We start from the raw sequence: 18,954 nt of genomic DNA on the forward strand, positions 1-18,954 counted from the left end.
ACTATCCCACAAAATGGAATTAAAATGTTTTAAATAAATATAAATGTATATATTGAGGGACATCATTCTGTTTTGCTTGTCCTTTATAGACTAGCAATTTTTTTGTATTTTACATGAGGGAGGATGCTTGAAAGCTTCTAAACTGAAACTCAACTGCTGTGAACCCAGGTCATCTCAGATCAAGATCAATATCTCAGATCAAGATTCAGCACTCTGGACAAAGCATTACACCACTAGCTCCAGTTGGGATTAGTTAGGTTTTGACTGGTAAAAGCAACTGCCAGTCTTAAACGCGCCTTTGTAGTGGGTTAATAAAATGATCTTCTGAAAGGATAATTTTTAAAAATAGCTGTGATCCTTTTAGGCCTCTTGCATCAAGCAGGGCTAGGCCTAACCAGTAATTGTGCAGCATACCTCAAAGAAACCTTCAGTTACAAAATACTGCTGTATGGCAGTGACATTATTTCTTTTGATTTAATTCCCCTGCCTCATTTGTGATAAAAGCCACCTCGTCCCCTTATGATCATGAAGGATTTTTTGGCATATTTTGAATAAGAAAAGATGCTTCCACAGTTCTGGCCAAATTCCAGGACAGATAATTAAGACCTGAGTAACTAAAATCCAAGCCATAGCATCAGCAGTATTGTCTTTTCTACTTTTGACAAATTATTATGAAATTCTTTACCAGGCATCATTAACACCTGTTGTGAACAAACAATTGCTGGCTGCAGTTTATTAGTGGAAATGGCCATAGATTTCTGCAGAATGGATTTTGGTTCACCTTTAGCTGGTTTTCAAAATCATGGTGTGGTTTTCATATGGGGAAGGGACAAGGACTTCCCTTCAGCTCAAGGACAGGTTTTCTCATAAGTATTAGAAGATGTAGGTAAATTATGGATGTCCCAAGAATGCCATGCTTGCGCCTACACACATTAACACTTACATAAAGAGGAAAGACTGATTTTGTTACCATGCTGTGACCAGTAAGATGTCTTATCTAATTAAAAATTCAGTTCTCATGCTTTGAGGAATACTTTAGTGCTGGTAAAAACTTTCCAATACCAGCAGCCTTGATTTATTATTTATTTATTTAATATATTTATCCCCCACCCTTTCAGTACACTACTGCTCAGGGGCGGCTCAAAACAATAAAACAGATACAATGTAAAATAAAACTAATAAAATTAAGTAAACAAGTTAAAAGTCCAGGCTAAAACCACAATCAGAATTAAATTTCAAATTAAAAGTTATTGTAAAAGCTAAAAATTGAGAATTATAAAAACTAAAAACTAAAGATCCTACCAGATATAACCAAAAGATGGAGCATTTAAAAGCCTCTTTAAAATGATATGTTTTTAGCTGCTTTTTAAAAATGCTGAAGGAGCATGGCAAAGCTCTTCAGGGAGGGCGTTCCAAAGCCAGGGGGCCACAACCAAAAAGGCCCTGTCTCTAGTCTCACCAACTGGATCTCTGTTAGTGGCGGGGCCATGAGTTGATGAGGGGAGGGCTCTGGTAGGGATGTGCAAACAGGCTCGAGTATGAGCCGGTCAGACATCAAACTTGTCCAGCTCAAGTTCGCCCCCGCCTCGCCCTCGAGCCAAACCAGACCCAGTTCAGCTTAAACTTAAGCCAAACCGGCCAGTATGGGGATTCTAACAAAAATAAATTTAACAACTCACCACCTCCAGTGGGTGCTGCCACAGCCACGGATGGGTGACCCAGTCACGAAGATGGCCAGTGTGCATGTGCGGCAGACAACAAAATGGCTACAACCAGCACCAAGAGGCCCAGAACAGACCAAATATGGACTAAAATGACCCAAACTGGGTTGATTGGAGACCAAGAGGTGGCCAACAGGGGGGTGGGGTAATCACTGGAGGACACCCACACATACAACTATGGCAGCATCTCTTAGAGGCAGTGAGTCTAACCAAATATATTTTTGATCAAAACCCCTGGACCAGCTCATGTTCAGGGGAGACAAAACCAAACATGCCCAGTTCCATTTGAGTCCAGTTTGGACTTGAAACGAACCACGTATACCGGTTTCATGCAAACTCCTAGGCACTGGCAGGTTCATATGCATGAATGCAGTCTGACAGGTACCCCGGCTCCAAGTGTGTAGAGCTCTAAAGGTCAAGACCATAACTTTAAATCTAGCCTGGAAGCGGACCAATAACCAATGAAGATGCAGCAAGATGTGTGTGACACTCATGAAGCAACTTGTACTCATTGGCATCCTTGCAGCAGCATTCTGGACCAGCTGAAGCTTCCAAACTATCTTCAAGGGCAGCCCCATGTAGAGCACATTGCAGTAGTCCAATCTGGATGTTACCAACACATGAATGATGAGGTCAGGTCTGCTTCTCTAAGTAGGGTTGTAGCTGGCATACCAGCCATAGCTGGTAAAATGCACACCACTCCTACCTGCACCTCCAAGGACAGTGTCAGGCCCAGAAGTACCCCCCAGCTGCGGACTTTGTCTTTCAGAGGGAGTGTGACCAGATTTACCTCATTGCTTGGATGATCAGTTTTTCTAACCCAGAGCACTTCTGTCTTCTCTGGATTAAGTTTTAGACCAGATTTACCTCATTGCTTGGATGATCAGTTTTTCTAACCCAGAGCACTTCTGTCTTCTCTGGATTAAGTTTTAGCTTGTTTGCTGAAAGCATAGTCCAGAACAGCCTCCAAGCCTTGGTTCAGAGCATCCACTGCCTCCCTGGTATTTGCTGACTTAAACATAGGTAGAGCTGGGGGGCATCAGTAGGGAAGTGCAAACAGGTTTGATGTTGAACGTGTTCAACGTTGAATCAGTTCGCTTCGATCGTTCGGGGTCGAACCGAACCATCCCCTCTTCGGTCTGACCCCGGACCAAACACCCCCCGACTGTTCAGGGGGTTCGCAAACATTTTTTAAAATAGATAATTTTTTTTTAATTACCCCAGGGGGGGTTGTGAACATTTAAAAAATATATATATATATACTTATCCCCTTTGTGGGAGTTGTTGGAGGCAGCAGAGGGGTCCACAGAGGTTCCTCCTCCCCCCACCAGCCTCCCTTCATGCCCATACTGGCCTGCCAGCCAGCTCTTCAGCCCATTTGGGCCTTCCCCCAGGCCACTCAGAGGGCAATTGTGCAGATGTGGCGGCCTCCAAAATGGCCAAAGAGCCAGCCAGACAGCCAGTATGGGCATGAAGGAAAGCTGGCGGGAGAAGGGGGAACCTCCCGAGACCCACCCACCCCGCCATCTCCAACAACTCCCACGAAGAAATTTAATTTTTTTAAAAAATGTTCGCAAATCCCCTTGGAGGGGGTTCTTCCCACTGAAGATCACACAGCTATGCAATATTCTTACACTACCACAACTTTGTTTGTTGTGTAGTTCATTCATTTGGATGTCAGTCACTGACTTTCATAGCAATGGGCAACTTCTGCACAGTGGATCATACTAATTGAACTTGTTTTCAATATTAATCCTGAAAAAATATGCATATTCTGTAGAATTGCACAAAACAATCCCAGACTTTACCTAATGGTTTGTGTTTATTGGACTGATTACAAAATGTGCTGTTGTTCTGCTTGCCTCCTTCAGAGAGTACTGTTACTTGTGGCTGGCTGTCTGATTGCCTTCTTAAACACCGTGTACTTTTCTTCCAGCCCAATCTCATTTGTAAACTAACTGTATTGTTTAGAACAATTTCTGGAAATGGAAGTTGAACCAAGAAGGCCACTTGGTTTTAATGGTTTCTTAATGGCTGCTTTTCATTTTAAAGGGCATCACAATGTGAATAACACTAATGAACATCTCCATTCAGTTGTTGGGGCGTGAGGGATTGTTTATTCAAGGTAAACTCAAGAACTGATTTTCCAGTATCTTGACGCTTTGTACAAAAGCTGTTTTCCTGTTTTCTTTTGGGGTTTGTTTTTTTAATAGCATACTTTACCTTTCTCACAGTATATGCAAAACTCAGAGAAATAAGTAAAGCTTTCAACTTTGTTCTATACAAACTCTTGTGCCTTAACCTCCAAGAGACACAAGTTTTGGGAGGTATAGAAATATATTAAACAAACAAACATGTAGAAAAAACTATATTTCTATTCCACCCTTTAGATTAAAAAAAACCCCTCAGGATAGCTTACAAAAATTAAAACATTACAGAAAACAGTGCCACAATACATTAAAACAATCTCAGCAATATATACAATATGATAGGTTGGTTTACACAATTGTTTGAATCTATGTTTCATGTGGGCTACCAACATTAAAGTGATTGTGTGAACCTATGCCAAGGTGGCTTATGACCTGAGATTCCCACCTTGGCATGGTTTCACACAATCACTTCAATATTGATAACCCACATTATGAAACCTAGATTCAAACAACTGTGTGAATAAGGCCTATATTTAGCAGCCAGTTGGAACAAGGTGCTGGTTCATACGATAAGAACAATGTCTGGTAAAAGTTAAACTCTAGATTTGTGCAGTGTGTGCGCTCCCAATTTCCAGTCATATGAACCCAGGGATTGGCAGCTGTAGTTCAGATCTAAGATTCATGATCAGGGAGACTGTTGGGTCAGTGTGGTGCCAACCCGACATCACTAAATATTTCAGAATTCACATGGTCAGAAATCAGGAACATGCACCACAAGAATCTAGAACTTAATGTTTACTGGGCATTGTCCTAATCATTGTCCTCACAGATTCTGAGGAACTCCAAAAGGATCTCTCCAAACTGGGTGACTAGGTAACAAAATGGCAAATGCAGTTCAATGTCAAGTGATGCATAATGGTGGTGGGGGGAGGGGGACCTTCACATATACATTGATGAGGTCTGAGCTTTCAGTGACTGACCAGAAGAGAGATCTTGGGATTGTGGTGGACAGCTTGTTGAAAGTGTCGACTCAATGTGCGGCAACTGTGAAAAAGGCAAATTCCATGCTAGGGATCATTAGGAAGGGGATTGAAAATAAAAATGTTAATATTATAATGCCCTTATAAAGATCTATGGTGTGGCCACATGTGGAGCACTGCATGCAGTTCCGGTCACTGTATCTTAAGAAGGACATTGTATAACTGGAAACATTGTAGGAGAGGGCAACCAAGATGATCAGAGGCCTGGAGCATCTTCCTTATGAGGCAATGCTACAGCATCTGGGGCTTTTCAGTTTGGAAAAAGAGGCAACTATGGGGAGACATGATTGAGGTGTATAAAATTATGCATGGAGTAGAGAGAGTGGACAGAGAGAAATAACCCTCTCTCACAACACTAGAAGCAGGGGTCATCTCATGAAACTGAAGTTCGGGAAATTTAAGACCAACAAAAGGAAGTTCTTTCACATAATGTATAGTTAATCTATGGAATTCTCTGCCACAAGATGTCCCCAAAAAAGCCACCAGCCTGGATGGCTTTAAAAGGGGCTTGGACAAATCCATGGATGGAGGACAATGGCTACTAGTTGGTGGATATAGGCCATCTCCAGCCTCAGAGGCAAGATGACTCTCAATACCAGTTGCAGGGGAGCAACAGCAGGAGAGAGGGCATGCCCTTCTCCACCTCTTGCCTGTGGGCTTCTCAGAGGCATTTGGTGGCCCCCTGTGTGAAACAGGATGCTGGACCTGATAGCCCTTGGACCTGATCCAGCAGGGCTGTTCAATGTTCTTATGTTTTGTTATATGATCTGGCTCTAAAAGGCCAGGCAAATGAAAGAAGTCTTCACCTGGTGCTGAAAAGAAAATAGTCCTACTCACTCCATTTAGAGAGCGAGTTCCTCACAGGACTTTAGCACAGCATGGTTTGCCAGGCATAGGGGTTTCATGGCAGTGGGAGAATGGAGAATTATACTATACTCTTCTGTGGAGCCCCTCTGCAGCCTGCATTCCACATAAAAGGATGACAAACATGTAGGAGTGAATCCCAAGTAAGTTACAACTGCAGAAGTGCAGAGTAGTCCTTTCAAACAGTTCAGTATTCACATCTGAGCCAGCAGGGAGGAGTTTTCATCTTCAACCCATTTAGCCGCTTGCCTGCTGCCTCAGGGTATAGGTACATGATTCAAAATGTATGACCAGTTAAGCCTTGTGTGCCAAGACATCCTTTTAAAAATGCCAACTTCTAAGGGAAGACTGGTCCTGTAAGAGGCACATTCAAAGCCCACTGCCACAGAAGAGCCACAGCAGCAATCAGCAGGAAAGCAGTTTAAAAAATTCATCAAATCATGATCCCTCTGAGTGATCCTGCTGAAGAAGAGTGCAGCATTGTTCTGTAACTAGGAACTGAGACCAGAGGCTTTCTTTACAGAAGTCTGCAAATCTCAGCCCTTGGTAGGAAGCAAGCTGTGCTCTTTAGAGCAAACGTCTTAGATTGCGCCAACAGGAGGAAAATAAGTGCCCTGGATATAATTCACCTGAGAAGTCCTCATTGTTCGAGAACACTCCTTAGTGCTAAGAGAAAATACACTACTGTAAAAAATGCCCATGATTAATATTAATGAAACAGCATCCTGGTGAGTCTAGCTACAAGCTTTAATGCACAGCTAGAATAATAATAAGGGAATTAATGCATACTACCAAGACCGGGTGGTAGCATGTTTTTATGACTTTTTCCCTTGTTGTTTAGTTTTTCCTATATTGAGATTCAGTTGAGATCATACTTATCTTGAAGTACCTTACTTGGAAACTGGCAGCATCTTTAGCGGGGGAAAGATGCCTTACAATAAGTGAGGCAGGCAGAGTATACGATCATATATGCTTTGGACCAGAGATGGCCACATTTTTTTAATCTTTATTTTTTAAATGTACCCCACTTTTCCATAAAATTCAATGCATCAATAGCATCTGTGTGCTGCATCTGGCCCCCTTCTCAATTTATTGTTATAGGGCCAGATTAGAAGGAGGATGTGTCTGAACTGGATGGTGGCCCTCCCAGTACAAAATAAGAGGAGACTCCAGAAAGGTAACATTAAGTCACATTAGAAGGTAACCCTCAAGTCACATTAGAAGGGATGCTCAGATTTTTAGCAGGGGAAAGAAGAAGCTGCCTTATACAGAGTCACACCATGGGTCCATCTAGCTCAGTATTGTCTACACTGACTGGCAGTGGTTCTTCCAAGGTTCAGGCAGGGTTTTTCCCCAGTCCTACCTAAAGATGCCAGGGGTTGAACCTGGGACTTCCTGCATGCAAACCAGATGCTCTACCACTGACCTATCTTGCCTGAAGAACCAGAGTCTCCCCAACCAAGCTCCTTGGGACCATGAATAGTCCCCTGTTAACTGAGCAAAGAGGCACCTTTTAAAAATAGTGATCATCTTTTATTTAGCAAGGGGAGAGTAACTGGCCCTATCCATCCCCAGCACAGCATCCCTCCAGGAGCTGTTGCTGGTGTCTGTGTTATTCTGTTTATTTTTTAGATTGTGAGCTCTTTGGAGACAGGGAGCCATTTTAGTTAGTTAGTTAGTTAGTTAGTTATATGTAAACCACTTTGGGAACTTTTGTTGTGAAGCAGTATATAAACATTCATTGTATTCGTCATCGTGTTCATATTATTATGCCAATGCTGCTGGGGATGGTCCTCAGGTAACTTGAATAGGGAGGGTCAGGTCCCTGCAGCTTAAAAAATTGCCCTCTTTGCTTTAAAAGAAAGCAATATTAATCCCATCTCATAATTCCATTAATTCAAAATTAATCCCATCTCAGATAATCCCATCTCATAATTTAGGGGCTAAATGATGGCTGACCACAGCATTAATTACATTATGGCTTGCATGTGTGCATCATGAATGACCGATCACAGATGGAACACTGCAGATTAATTTTCATATTATCCCAAGCATGTGACTTTTCTGGAGCCCATGCATACATTCACCTGTGAGTGGTCAGCCATTAAGTAGTGTCATAATGAGAAATCAAATGGTGTATGTTTGTGTGAATGAGACCTAAGCAGCAGATTTCATTAGATTGCTTAGTTTATAAACCTGTGAGCACGATTCTGTTTACTTCTACCTGTGTATGACTTCAAATATACTTTAAAGGCTCCTACCAATATGATAATATTAAGCCAGAGTGCTACAAATAAATATTATATTCATTAACTCATTGTCCTAGGAGGGTTTGAAAACAGACAGCAGCATTATTTGCCCCAGCAAAAAGATGGCAGTGGCCTTTCATACTCCCTGTGGCTTTTAGATATATCCAATATCTGGCTACTTAGAACGGACTTTGCAAGGGCCTGTATCCTGAAGAATGCTGTATGAATGTATGTCATGTCTGTAATGGACCTCTTTCAGAAAGACCTGGTTGCCTGGAATATATCACTGTGATTCGAAGAAGGGTTATTTATTTATTATTTTGTTTAAAAATTCATATCCCTCTTCATCCGCCATGCTTGAGGCAGTTTACCATAATAGAGAGCACTTCCATAGAAAAGTCTGCTTGACAAACTGAAGGACAATGAGCCCCTGCTGCTCTAGCAAGAGCCAAGTTGCTTCCTAAAACCTTCCAGAAAAAGAGATAATACAAATGTTTGGTGGTAGAAGCATGAGTACACAAGACATACATCTCATCTGATGCATGAAATGGGCAATGGAGGTGCTACAAAGATAGGAAGGCAGCTCACACCATTGAAAGCTGGGTAGGACAAGAATCCTAATTGTTCAAAGGTGTCGAATGTGTGTGAGCAAACAATTAGGAAGGAGGGGTGATTGTGTGTGAACCAGGGGCTGGGTAGGGCAGCTTTTCCTCCTACCTTGGTCATATGCTGGGTATGAAAGTTGGGTAGGACCGCTCCTACCTCACACACAATCACAATCAAACACACAATCACTCCCCCTCCTCCTACCTAGTTGTTTGCTCACACACAGTTGGAAATTGGGAGCACACACTTGTCCTACTGAGTTTCCGATCACATGAACAGCTCTATTGTCTATTGTATGTATTATGATGAGTTACATTTTTATCCCACTCTTCCTCTGAGGATCTCAGGATGGCACATGTCCCCATCCCCTGCCCACCTTTCTTCTTCCGATTTTATCCTCATGGGTGAGATAGATTCTGTGAAAGACAGATGCCTTCTTCAGGCAGGGATACTGGACTAATGCCCAGCATCCTGAGAGTGTGTCCTGATGCTTATCCCACATGGACACACTCAGAAGTCCCACCCATTTCTGCCATGCTAACATTGTTGGTTTGCAGAGGCAAACACTGTAACCATGGTCGTCAGATTCTCTCTGTGATCAGAAGTCTGGATCAGAATCTGTCCATGATTACAGTGTTTGTCTCTGCTGTAATCATGAACAATGGGTAAGTAGGGCTTCTGAGCGCATCAACACAGGGGTGGGGCTTCAGGGCACACTCTGCACTCTAAAGGAATACAGCAGTCCCTGCTTTTTGTAAGTGCTTTTTTGGGGGGGGCGCTGGAATGATGGCTCAAGGTCACTGGGTGAGCTTCAAGGCTGAGCATAGATCTGAATCCCTTATAGGGTGTAGCAAGGTTGGAGGGGCCCTGGGACAAAAAGTGAAGATGGGCCCCACCTGTTTGCCCCCCAACAACACCTCATTGCCTTCCTCTTAGGAGAGCAAAGAATAAGCTGTCATTCAGCTGGCCCAGAGATATTTGTTCCCCCTTGTTCAATTATAGCTATAATCCTGGTCTCCTAAGTCCAGCACTTTGTTTGTTTGTTTGTTTGTTTGTAAATTACATTTCTATACCGCCCCATCCAAAGGCTGGGCGGTGCACAACAAGTAAAATACAAGAACTAACACCATTTAAAATGAACAGGTTAAAGCAATATAAAAACAAATTAAAAACACTTCAGAGTGATTTAAAACCAATTAAAAATATTTAAAAATAATTTTAAAACCTTGGAAGGCCAGGCCAAACAAGTAAGTATTTAGGAGTCTGTTGAAGGCCAACAATGAGCCCAGACTACGGATATCTGCTGGGAGTACATTCCTTAGGCCAGGAGCAGCTGCAGAAAAGAGCCAGTTCTGTGTCAACACCTGATGTATCGATGGTAACTGGAGACAGACCTCTCCAGATGACCTCAATGTGTGATGGGGATCATACAGAAGCAGGTGCTCTCTGGGGTAGCCCAGACCTTAGCCATTCAGGGCTTTAAAGGTGCTAACCAGCACTTTTTGCCCAGAAACATATTGGCAGCCAATGCAGCTGCTTGAGAACAGGCATAATATGGTCTCTCTGGGTTGCCCCAGAGACCAGTCTGGCTGCCGCATTTTGAACTAACTGAAAGTTCCAAACTTATTACAAAGGCAGCCCCATGTAGAGCACATTGCAATGGTCAAGCCTGGAGGTTATCAGCTGATGCACCACTGTTTTGTGATTGTTTTCTTGAAGGAATGGGAGCAGCTGTCAGATCAGCCGAAGATGATAGAAAGTGCTCCTGGCCATAGCCTCTACTTGAGATACCAGGGTGAGGCCTGGATTCAAGAACACTCACAAGCAGCAAACCTGTTCCTTCCAGGGGAGTGTAACCCCATCCAGCACAGGAAGATCTAACTCATCCCTCAAATTCTGATTCCCCCACAATGAGCACATCCATCTTGCTTGGATTAAGCTTCAATTTGTTATCCCTCATCCAGCCCATTACTGACCGTAGGCAAGCATTTAGGAAAGTTATGCCATTGCCTGATGAAACTGACATGGTGAAGTAGATTTGGGTGTCATTAGCATACTGATAACACCCTGTACCTAATCACTATGCCACCTCAGCTCTTTCATACTCATATACTATATATGATGCATATCCAGAAATCTGCACACTGCATGCCTGCAGTGCGGAGCTCTGGAAGCCTGGATGACACGTCCTGGCCTACAGAGATCCCACCCGGTTTCCTTACTCACCACGCCTTACTGTAGCCTTACTGCCCATGCACCCTTCCACCCAGGTCCCCAATTGTGAGAAAAGGCCCTACTTCTTCCACCTACTAAAACTGCACCCCTGCCACAGTTCTGCCTTATCTACAGTGTTTTTCTCCATGGAAGAGCATCTGATTTGAATGCAAAAGGTCCCAGTTTCAATCCCTGGCATCTACAGGTAGGGGTGGGAAAGACTCCTGCCTGCAACCTTGGAGAGTCACTGCCAGTCAGTGTAGACACTCCTGAGTTAGATGCAGTGGTGGAAGGAGGCTGGTGGCAGCCTGTGTTCAGCCGCCGCCACGGCCCCCTGGCCCCACCACCCTCATCTGACACCAGACGCTGGGGGTTGACTAGCCACGGGGTGTGTGGTCTCCCTCCCAAATGGGGCCACACATTTGGGAGAGTGGACTGGAGCAACTCTCCCTTCTTTAAGGTGCAGCCCTGTTTGGGAGGGAGATCGGCCCTGTTGCGTTGGCAGCGAGGCCAGGAGTGGCTCTCCCTGCCTTTAAAGTCAGGGAGAGTCACTCCAGCCACGCTGTGAATGCAGCACAGGCCAATTTCGGTCCCACATGGGCCACATGTCCCACATGGCCCCGTTTGGGAGCGAAAAACTGCCCCCTGCATCTGATGTCAAATGCGGAGGTTGCAGGTTGGTGGCCCAGGTTCTTTGAACCCATTCACTCAATGGTGGCTCTGCCCCGGTTAGATGGACAAATGGTCTGACATGGAAGGCAGCTTCCTATGTTCCTATGTCTTTGTCATGCCTTAATGACTCAAGCCTATTCATTATGTGTGGCTTCCCGTCATCAACTAGATGCAACTTCCCACTCCCATTTCCTGTTGACAGCCTGCACTGCCCACAAGCTCTGTGAAATAGTTTAGTTACAAGAGCATCCATAGTGGCCTGTTCTCCCTTTCCCTTTTGGCCCATTCAGAATTCAGCATGTATTTAAGCAACAAAATGAGCAAACCACCTTCTTGATGTGGCTTTGTGCAGCAGCAACAACAACAACAACAACAAAGGGTATTCACTTTGCCAAAGGAGGCATGCATTGGCCCAGGCTACAGTAAAAAGGCAGCATTTCCTCTTAAATATTCATAGCCAATTTACAGAGGAAAAGCCTGGAACTGCTTCATGTCTGCCTGTGGCTCTGATTAAGAGCAAAACCAAACACTTGGCTCTTTTCTGAAAGCAGATTAACACCTGTTCAGGAATGAAGCAAAATATGTAACAAGGCTCAATGGTAAATATCAAAACAGCATCTCTGTTATAAAACTACCCCTGCCTAACAGTGTCATGCCTCCTTTCTCTTCAGGCCAAATGGTCCCTAGGGAGTAACTAGAACACAACATTAACACATCCGCACTGCTAAAAGACTCTTTGCACATTCTTAATAAAGCTGCTTTCCCTAGAACTGCGCCAGAAAAAGGGACATGTTTTGCAAACATCTTGACCCCCTGGGCATTTTTTAAAGGCTCTTCTTGTCATGAACTGGGAATTGCAAGAGTGGGACAAAGTGCCTGCAGCACAGCCTCGCTTCTGCTCACCCCCAGCACACATGCCACCAGCTTTTTCCTCCAAGGTTCCTGGCTTTTAGAAGCAGTGCTCCAGAGAGTAAGCTTCTTCACAGCCCTGATTCGTTGCTGCTTTAGTGCCATTTTATTTTTTTTGTTGGAAGTGAAGGACTTTGCGCTGTCTGTTGTCTCAAAGGACAGACTAGGAGGACAGACTAGTGAGTCAGAGGGCTAGAGGGTCAAGACATTGGTCATCCCTTCTCTACTGCTCTGACACTATCCCTTTGGAATGTAGATTGCTACTCTCAGGGACACTTCCTTCCTCTCTCCCTTCTCTTTCTGTTTCTTCTACCTTGCAACATGCAAGCTCCTCTCCCCTGCACCATGTGTGCAGAGAAGATGCAGAAGCCATCTGCATCCAGCTAGCTAGCTAGATTAGAGATCCTAACTCCTCACTTTCCTATCCAGAATGGAGTTCTCTAATAAATGCCATACATATTGATTTGAAACTATGAACTGGCTCCAAGTTACTTTACTCTCAGCATACATGCATGCCTACTAAATTCCACTGTGTTGTGCCTCTGTGCACTCTGCTATAATGAAAAAGGGTTTCTCCTACCAGAGCGAATTCCCAACATTTTTCACATCAGTCTTCTTCCCAAGACAAAACTAGATGGGGCATTAAACAACCTGAGCCTCTTCTCATGAGTAGTGAAAAGAGCTCATGAGCAGGCTGTGGGGAAGGCAGGTTAGACTTACCTTCCCCACATACAACCACTCCTCCTGTGCTGGGCGCGCTCCCCATGTACCCAGACGATTCCCCACGTGCCCAGGCAGCGGGCAGGGTCAGGGCTGGAGTGTGTCTCCCGGCCCCCGGAAATACCGAGTTTGTAGTGCATCATGGAGATCCCTCAAGTTTTGCATGCATGTTTGAATAGCCTCACCATCTGTGTGTTTTGCTGTGTAACACAGCAGCCTTGGGGTGATCTAGACTGGACCAATAGGCTGGCTTATAGATTTGACCTGATTTAAAGCGTTGATGTGATCCTGATTTAAAGCGTTGATGTGAACAGGCCGACTGCTGGGTTGGTTGAAATCAAAACAAACATGGCTGAATCAGGTCAAGGGACTTTTAAAAAGCTTCATCCCCTCTCCTCACAACTCACCACCCTCCCTCAATTCCTGTAATACTTAATTGTGATGTGCAGGAGTACACATTTGGCTATGAGAGAGCCGTGAATTCTGCAGCTCCAGTTTTTAAATGACTCCTGGAAGACTTTTCTGCAGCCCTGGAAAAGACTACCATTCACAGGAGCACCTGCACCTTTCCCAAGACTCCATGGAAGGAAGGAAGAATCTCTGTGATGAGTCATTTTAAAATTGATGCTGTGGACGCTGCTGCTCTCTCACCACTGGAAGATATATAATGAAAAGTCAGGCTGGTGGTGAGGAGGGGGGAAGGGCAAATCTTCAGCCTCAAATAATCGTGACCATTTCAAATTGAACCAAATTAAATCGGGGTATATCCCTCGAAAAGCACCAAACCAAATTGGAAGCCCCTCCAAAGTGCTGAGGTATCCCCTGAATTAAATCAGCATCACTTTTCACAGTCCTGGGAGTCACAGCATGGATGGAGCAGGGTGAGTTTAACTCTTGTTGAGTTTTTCTCTAAAAATCCCTGTCCTTAGATATCGTTGCAACAAATGGCATCTTCAGGGGAAGGTTTCAACAGGAAAATGGCATGGGAGGGAAAGTTAAAGACCTCCCCCAACCACATCATGGTCCAGATTCAGGTACCTTTCCCAACAGCTGCTATTTGATACAGAAAAACACACATGCAAGAGATAATGATCAGTTTAACATCTTGCGAGGTTTGGCCCTTAGAAACTGTGAGATATTGAGGCTATTCACACATGTGTGCAAAACCAGGCTGAGGGAGCCCAGCCCGGTTTTGCATGCACTTGTGTGAATCCCTGGAATCAGGCCCTGGGATTGGTAAAGCCGCCTTATGTAGCCACCCTTGAAAACGAGGTTAAGGGAGCAAGGGCCTCCTCAACCCCATTTTCTTGATCGTGTGGCAGCCGCGGCTGCTTGTAGCCACGGTTGCCACACTGCAGGGAGCCCAGGGAGGGGAGGAGGGATCCCTCCATGCACTCGTGTGGTGCATCATTGTACTTCTGGGGGCCAGGATGACACATCCCGGCTCCCAACCTTCCCCGCCGCCTTGGTGCACGGCGAATTGTCTGGGTGCACGGGGAGCATGCCCAGCAACACTTGCTCGATCATCTGTGGGGAAGATAAGTGTATCTCACCTTCCCCACAGACCGCCCTCTAGCCCTTCTCCTTCATTGTGAGAAGAGGCTCATCTTCTCCTGAGCCCAAGATGAGTTCCCCCACATTCACCTCAGACTCAGAGGTAAGCACCGTAGATCTTCAGGGTCTCCTTCTGCATCTGCCTACGTGGTCCTAATGTGGGCCTCAGTAATAGCAGGTGGGAATGCAGCAAGGTTAAGCCATTCAACGTTTTGAAGCCCTGTGGTTCTTTGGCCCTTGCTTCCATATCTGAGGTAGAGCAAGAAAGAAGAGAAAGAGGAGGAGAAGGCAGACATGGCAACTGGTATCTGAGCCCTCAGCATTCTCTTCCCCAGTAGCATCAGTCCCATTGCTAAATGATCCCCACAAGCTGTCAAAGTTCTCATGAGAGCTGGAGCCCCTCCTCTCTTGTGCAAGCCCCACCTCTTGAACAGTTGCCATAGGCTGGGAAGTTCCTGCAAGAGCTTTTGTCTTCTTGACAATGGGGGGGAGTCACTGTTCAGCTTGCGCAGCATTGGCTCACCTGCTGATCATCTCCAACCCCTTCCAAGTCCTGATTCTTGCCTACATAGTGCCAAGTACAGCTGCTCAGTATGAGAACACCCCATGAGTCCCAATAAACTCCATGCATGAAACAATCAACTTACTTTGTAGTTGGAGGCTGGTGGAAGAAAATGGCCAACCAGTGATAGATATCTCCAGAGTTTCATCCCTAGGAAAGAATGTGTTGAATGTCAAAGCATTTCCATTCACTGAAAATCTAGCGCAATGATGGTTGCAATGAAGTGAGCTTCTCATTTGTGGAAGAACCATTGTCGTTCTTTTCCACTCAATTAGTGCATCAAGTGCTGTTTTTCACTTTGGTTGCATTCCAACATTAATCAAAGTAAACAGGGAAGTTCTTGATTTCAGCAGTGCTAAGAAAGGATGTTTGCGGTTTGGGGGGAAAAATTCTAGACCCATCTGTACAGTGCTGTACTTTCTAAAGCTGGAGATTTAAATTAACAGGAACCACTCATGGGAGAAGACTGACAACATTATAGCTTATTATATTAATCATTGTTATACATGGAAGGCTGAGCTTAATTATGATCATACTATCATGGAAATAGAAGGGGTTCAGAGATACACCAGGGGAAGGATTATAGACATGGAAATTGTACCCATATAAAGACAGGTTTTAAAGGCTGGGGCTTTTTAATTTAGAGAGGTAATAATTAAATGAAGGCATGGTAGAAGAGCTACAGAAAGGAATGATTGGCATACAGAAGAGAAATTTGGGGCCTCTTTCACACCAGAGCCTCTAAATACAGCAACTCTTAAGACTTTTGGAGGGTGGGGTTTTTCCCCCCTGTTTGTCTAGTTTAGCTACCAAAGTAATTTATCTCTAACTGTAGGGGACAATCTTCCAACTAGTCAATTCAAGATAGTCCCAATATTTTAAGTGGTGTTACTGATATATTTAGTGATTGAAAGGTTCCTTGGTTTGAACCATGTTTTGATGCTGAAGGGCTCATATTTATATGATTCTATTTTTTAAAAAGGTAAAATGTGCCGTCAAGTCAATTTCGACTCCTGTGGTTTTCTTTCGGTAGAATACAGGAGGGGTCTACAGTTGCCTCCTCCCACGCAGTATGAGATGATGCCTTTCAGCATCTTCCTATATCGCTGCTGCCCGATATTGTACCAGCAGGGATTCGAAACAGCAACCTTCTGCTTGTTAGTCAAGCATTTCCCCACTGTGCCACGTAAGGTGACTTCTGTAATAAAGCCAACTAGCCGACCCTACACAGAGCATCTGTGCGCTCTTTGGGGCTGACGGTAACCTTTCCTCCCCACTTCTGCCCCAGTCTCTGCTTCCGGGCCCAGCCACCTCTCCTCCCCACTGCCACTTCTGTCCCCCCCTGCCACTTTCTCCCCCCCCGGGCCTTCCCTCCGTGGCCGGGCCAGGCCCACCACCTCTGGCCTCCATGGCTGGGCTGCTGCCATGGCAACCAATCCTCCTGGGTGCGCCTCAGCCAATCAGCTGGGCTCTGGGACGCACATTCCAAGGCACATCCAGGAGAATTAATATAATTGATAGCAATAAGCAGCATAATGATTTTATTCTTATGGAACATCACCCACAAATGTTACATCCAAATGAAAAGGTGCATATAGAAGAATGAGCACAAGCAGAGACTCCGGCTTGCCAGTACTGTATTTCCTTCAGAATGAAACTATTCACACATGCAGGCAAAACTGGGCTAAGGAAGCCCAGCTTGGTTTTGTCTGTGCATGTGTGCCACCAGGCCTGATCCCAGCAGCGCCCCGGCAGCAAACCCACCTAGACAGCCACCCTCTACAATGAAGTTAGGAGCGCGAGCACTCTGTTTCTGCTATCGCCTGCCAGCTGTAGCCATGGCTGGGTAGGGGAGGGAGGATCCCCATAATGCACTGCACACATTCATGGTGCACTATAGATGCTCTGGGGGGACGATGTGTCCCGAAACCCTGACACACACACACCCAGCTACCAGCAGCAGCCAATAATTTTATTTATTTATTTATTTATTTATTTATTTAATACATTTTTATACCGCCCAAAACACAAGTTCTCTGGGCAGTTTACAAAACAAAAACAGTCAAGAAAAGATTAAAACTCAACAATTAATATTAAACAGTTAAAACTATTAAAACACAACTAAAATACAATCAGAACAGTGAGGCAGGTCTCACGATCTGTGAGACCCGCTTTTGTGAAAACTGCAGGGAGAGCGGGTTAAGCCTGCCCTCCCCGCAGACGAGCAGGCAGGGAGCCCTGGGTGTCCGGATCGGCCGCCCACATGATGGCCGGCTCCATGACGGAGCCGGTGGGAGGTGGGGTGAGCGGGGGGCCGCACAGCCCCAGCAAGCCCCAGTATGCCCTGTGCGAGTGCACAGGACATGCTGGGTAGACCCCCAGCCGGGGCCTACTCATGAGTAGGTGTGGCACGAAGCCACACCGCAGCTACTCACAAGCCTAAAAAGCGGGTTACCCGCTCAAGAACCACCGGGCTTGGCTGCAAGCCCGGTGGTTCTTACGACCAACAAAAGTCGGGCTAGGCTCTCCCAGCCCGATTTTTGTTGGTCGTGAGAATCACCCCCATATCTAATTAAAAGCCTGGGTGAACAAATGTGTCTTGACTGCCCTTTTAAAAGTTGTAAGAGATGGGGAGGCTCTTATTTCAGCAAGAAGTGTGTTCCAAAGCCTTAGGGCAGCAATGGAGAAGGCCCGTCCCCAAGTAGCCACCAGACGAGGCACTTCCTTTGCCTGGACCTCTCTCTGGAAATCGAATCTGAACCCCCTTTATCCTTTATCTAATCACTAGTAATTTTAAGCCCGTTAAAATAACGGGCGCTAGTAGGATTGTGTAGTAATGTTTGTCTGATTTGTATTTCCTCCATAGCAAGGGTCGTGGTTTTTTCTTCTTGTTGTTTATGTGTATTTATTATGTTTTTAGAAACACTGTTAACTTGCCCCCCTTTTTGTATTGTTGGTGACCTGTTTAAAGTGTGTAAGAGTAAAATTTTCAATTTGGAAACATATATTTAGTAATTACTTTTCCTTAGTTGACTAATCCGTTGAAAACACTGAAAGTCCAGCACAGGAAAAGATGATAAGCAAAAATGCTTCAACAGAGCAAACACTATGTGTTTTACCCTCTGGGCTCCTCGCGGCTGGGATGGGCTCACCGACGCCGCCTCTGCTGCACCCGTTGCCGCCGTTTTTCTCCTCCTGGTGGTCGGGCCGGATCTACCGTCCGCCTCCGCGCCGCCTCTTCCCCCCGCCTGGCTTCGGCGCCGCTGCCAGGCCTCGGCCGCAGCTTCACCGCCGCCTTGGCCGGCTTCCCCCGCTGCCTCTTCACCCTGCCCGGCTTCGGCGCCGCCGCCAGGCCTCAGCTGCGCCGCCACCTTGGCCACACTGCCTCCTCTGGCTGAGGCGTCAGCTCCGCCGCCTCTTCCCCCTGCCTGGCTTCGGCGGCGCAGCCCGGCCTCGGCCACGGCTCCGCCGCCGCCTTGGCCAGCTTCCCCCGCAGCCTCTTCCCCCCGCCCAGCTCCCCCCGCCCGGCCCGGCTCCGCCGCCGCCTCGGATGGCTTCCCCCGCCGCCTCTTCCCCCTGCCTGGCTTCGGCGGAGCCGCCAGGCCTCGGCCGCGCCGCCGCCTCGGCCACACTGCATCCTCTGGCCAATGCCGCGGCTCCGCCACCGCCTTGGCCAGCTTCCCCCGCAGCCTC

The 18,954-nt window shown here is 45.9% G+C and overlaps 1 long non-coding RNA gene across 2 annotated transcripts in view; it reads right to left on the bottom strand.

The window, feature by feature from the left end:
- Positions 1-18,714, bottom strand: part of LOC128347885 (uncharacterized) — a 72,013-nt gene extending 53,299 nt beyond the window's left edge. Inside the window, exons 1-3 of one of the 2 annotated variants that reach the window (XR_008317791.1) lie at positions 15,347-16,575; positions 14,790-14,948; positions 4,164-4,915 (exon numbers count right to left, since the gene is read on the bottom strand). This is a non-coding gene — a long non-coding RNA (uncharacterized LOC128347885). Of the gene's footprint in view, positions 1-4,163; positions 4,916-14,789; positions 14,949-15,346; positions 16,576-18,380 lie in introns of those variants that run through there. The other variant, XR_008317789.1, reaches the window with a different exon arrangement.
- Between the last annotated feature and the right edge of the window lie 240 nt (positions 18,715-18,954).

The sequence above is a fragment of the Hemicordylus capensis genome, chromosome 1 (assembly GCF_027244095.1).
Source record: "Hemicordylus capensis ecotype Gifberg chromosome 1, rHemCap1.1.pri, whole genome shotgun sequence".
Lineage (NCBI taxonomy): Eukaryota > Metazoa > Chordata > Lepidosauria > Squamata > Cordylidae > Hemicordylus > Hemicordylus capensis.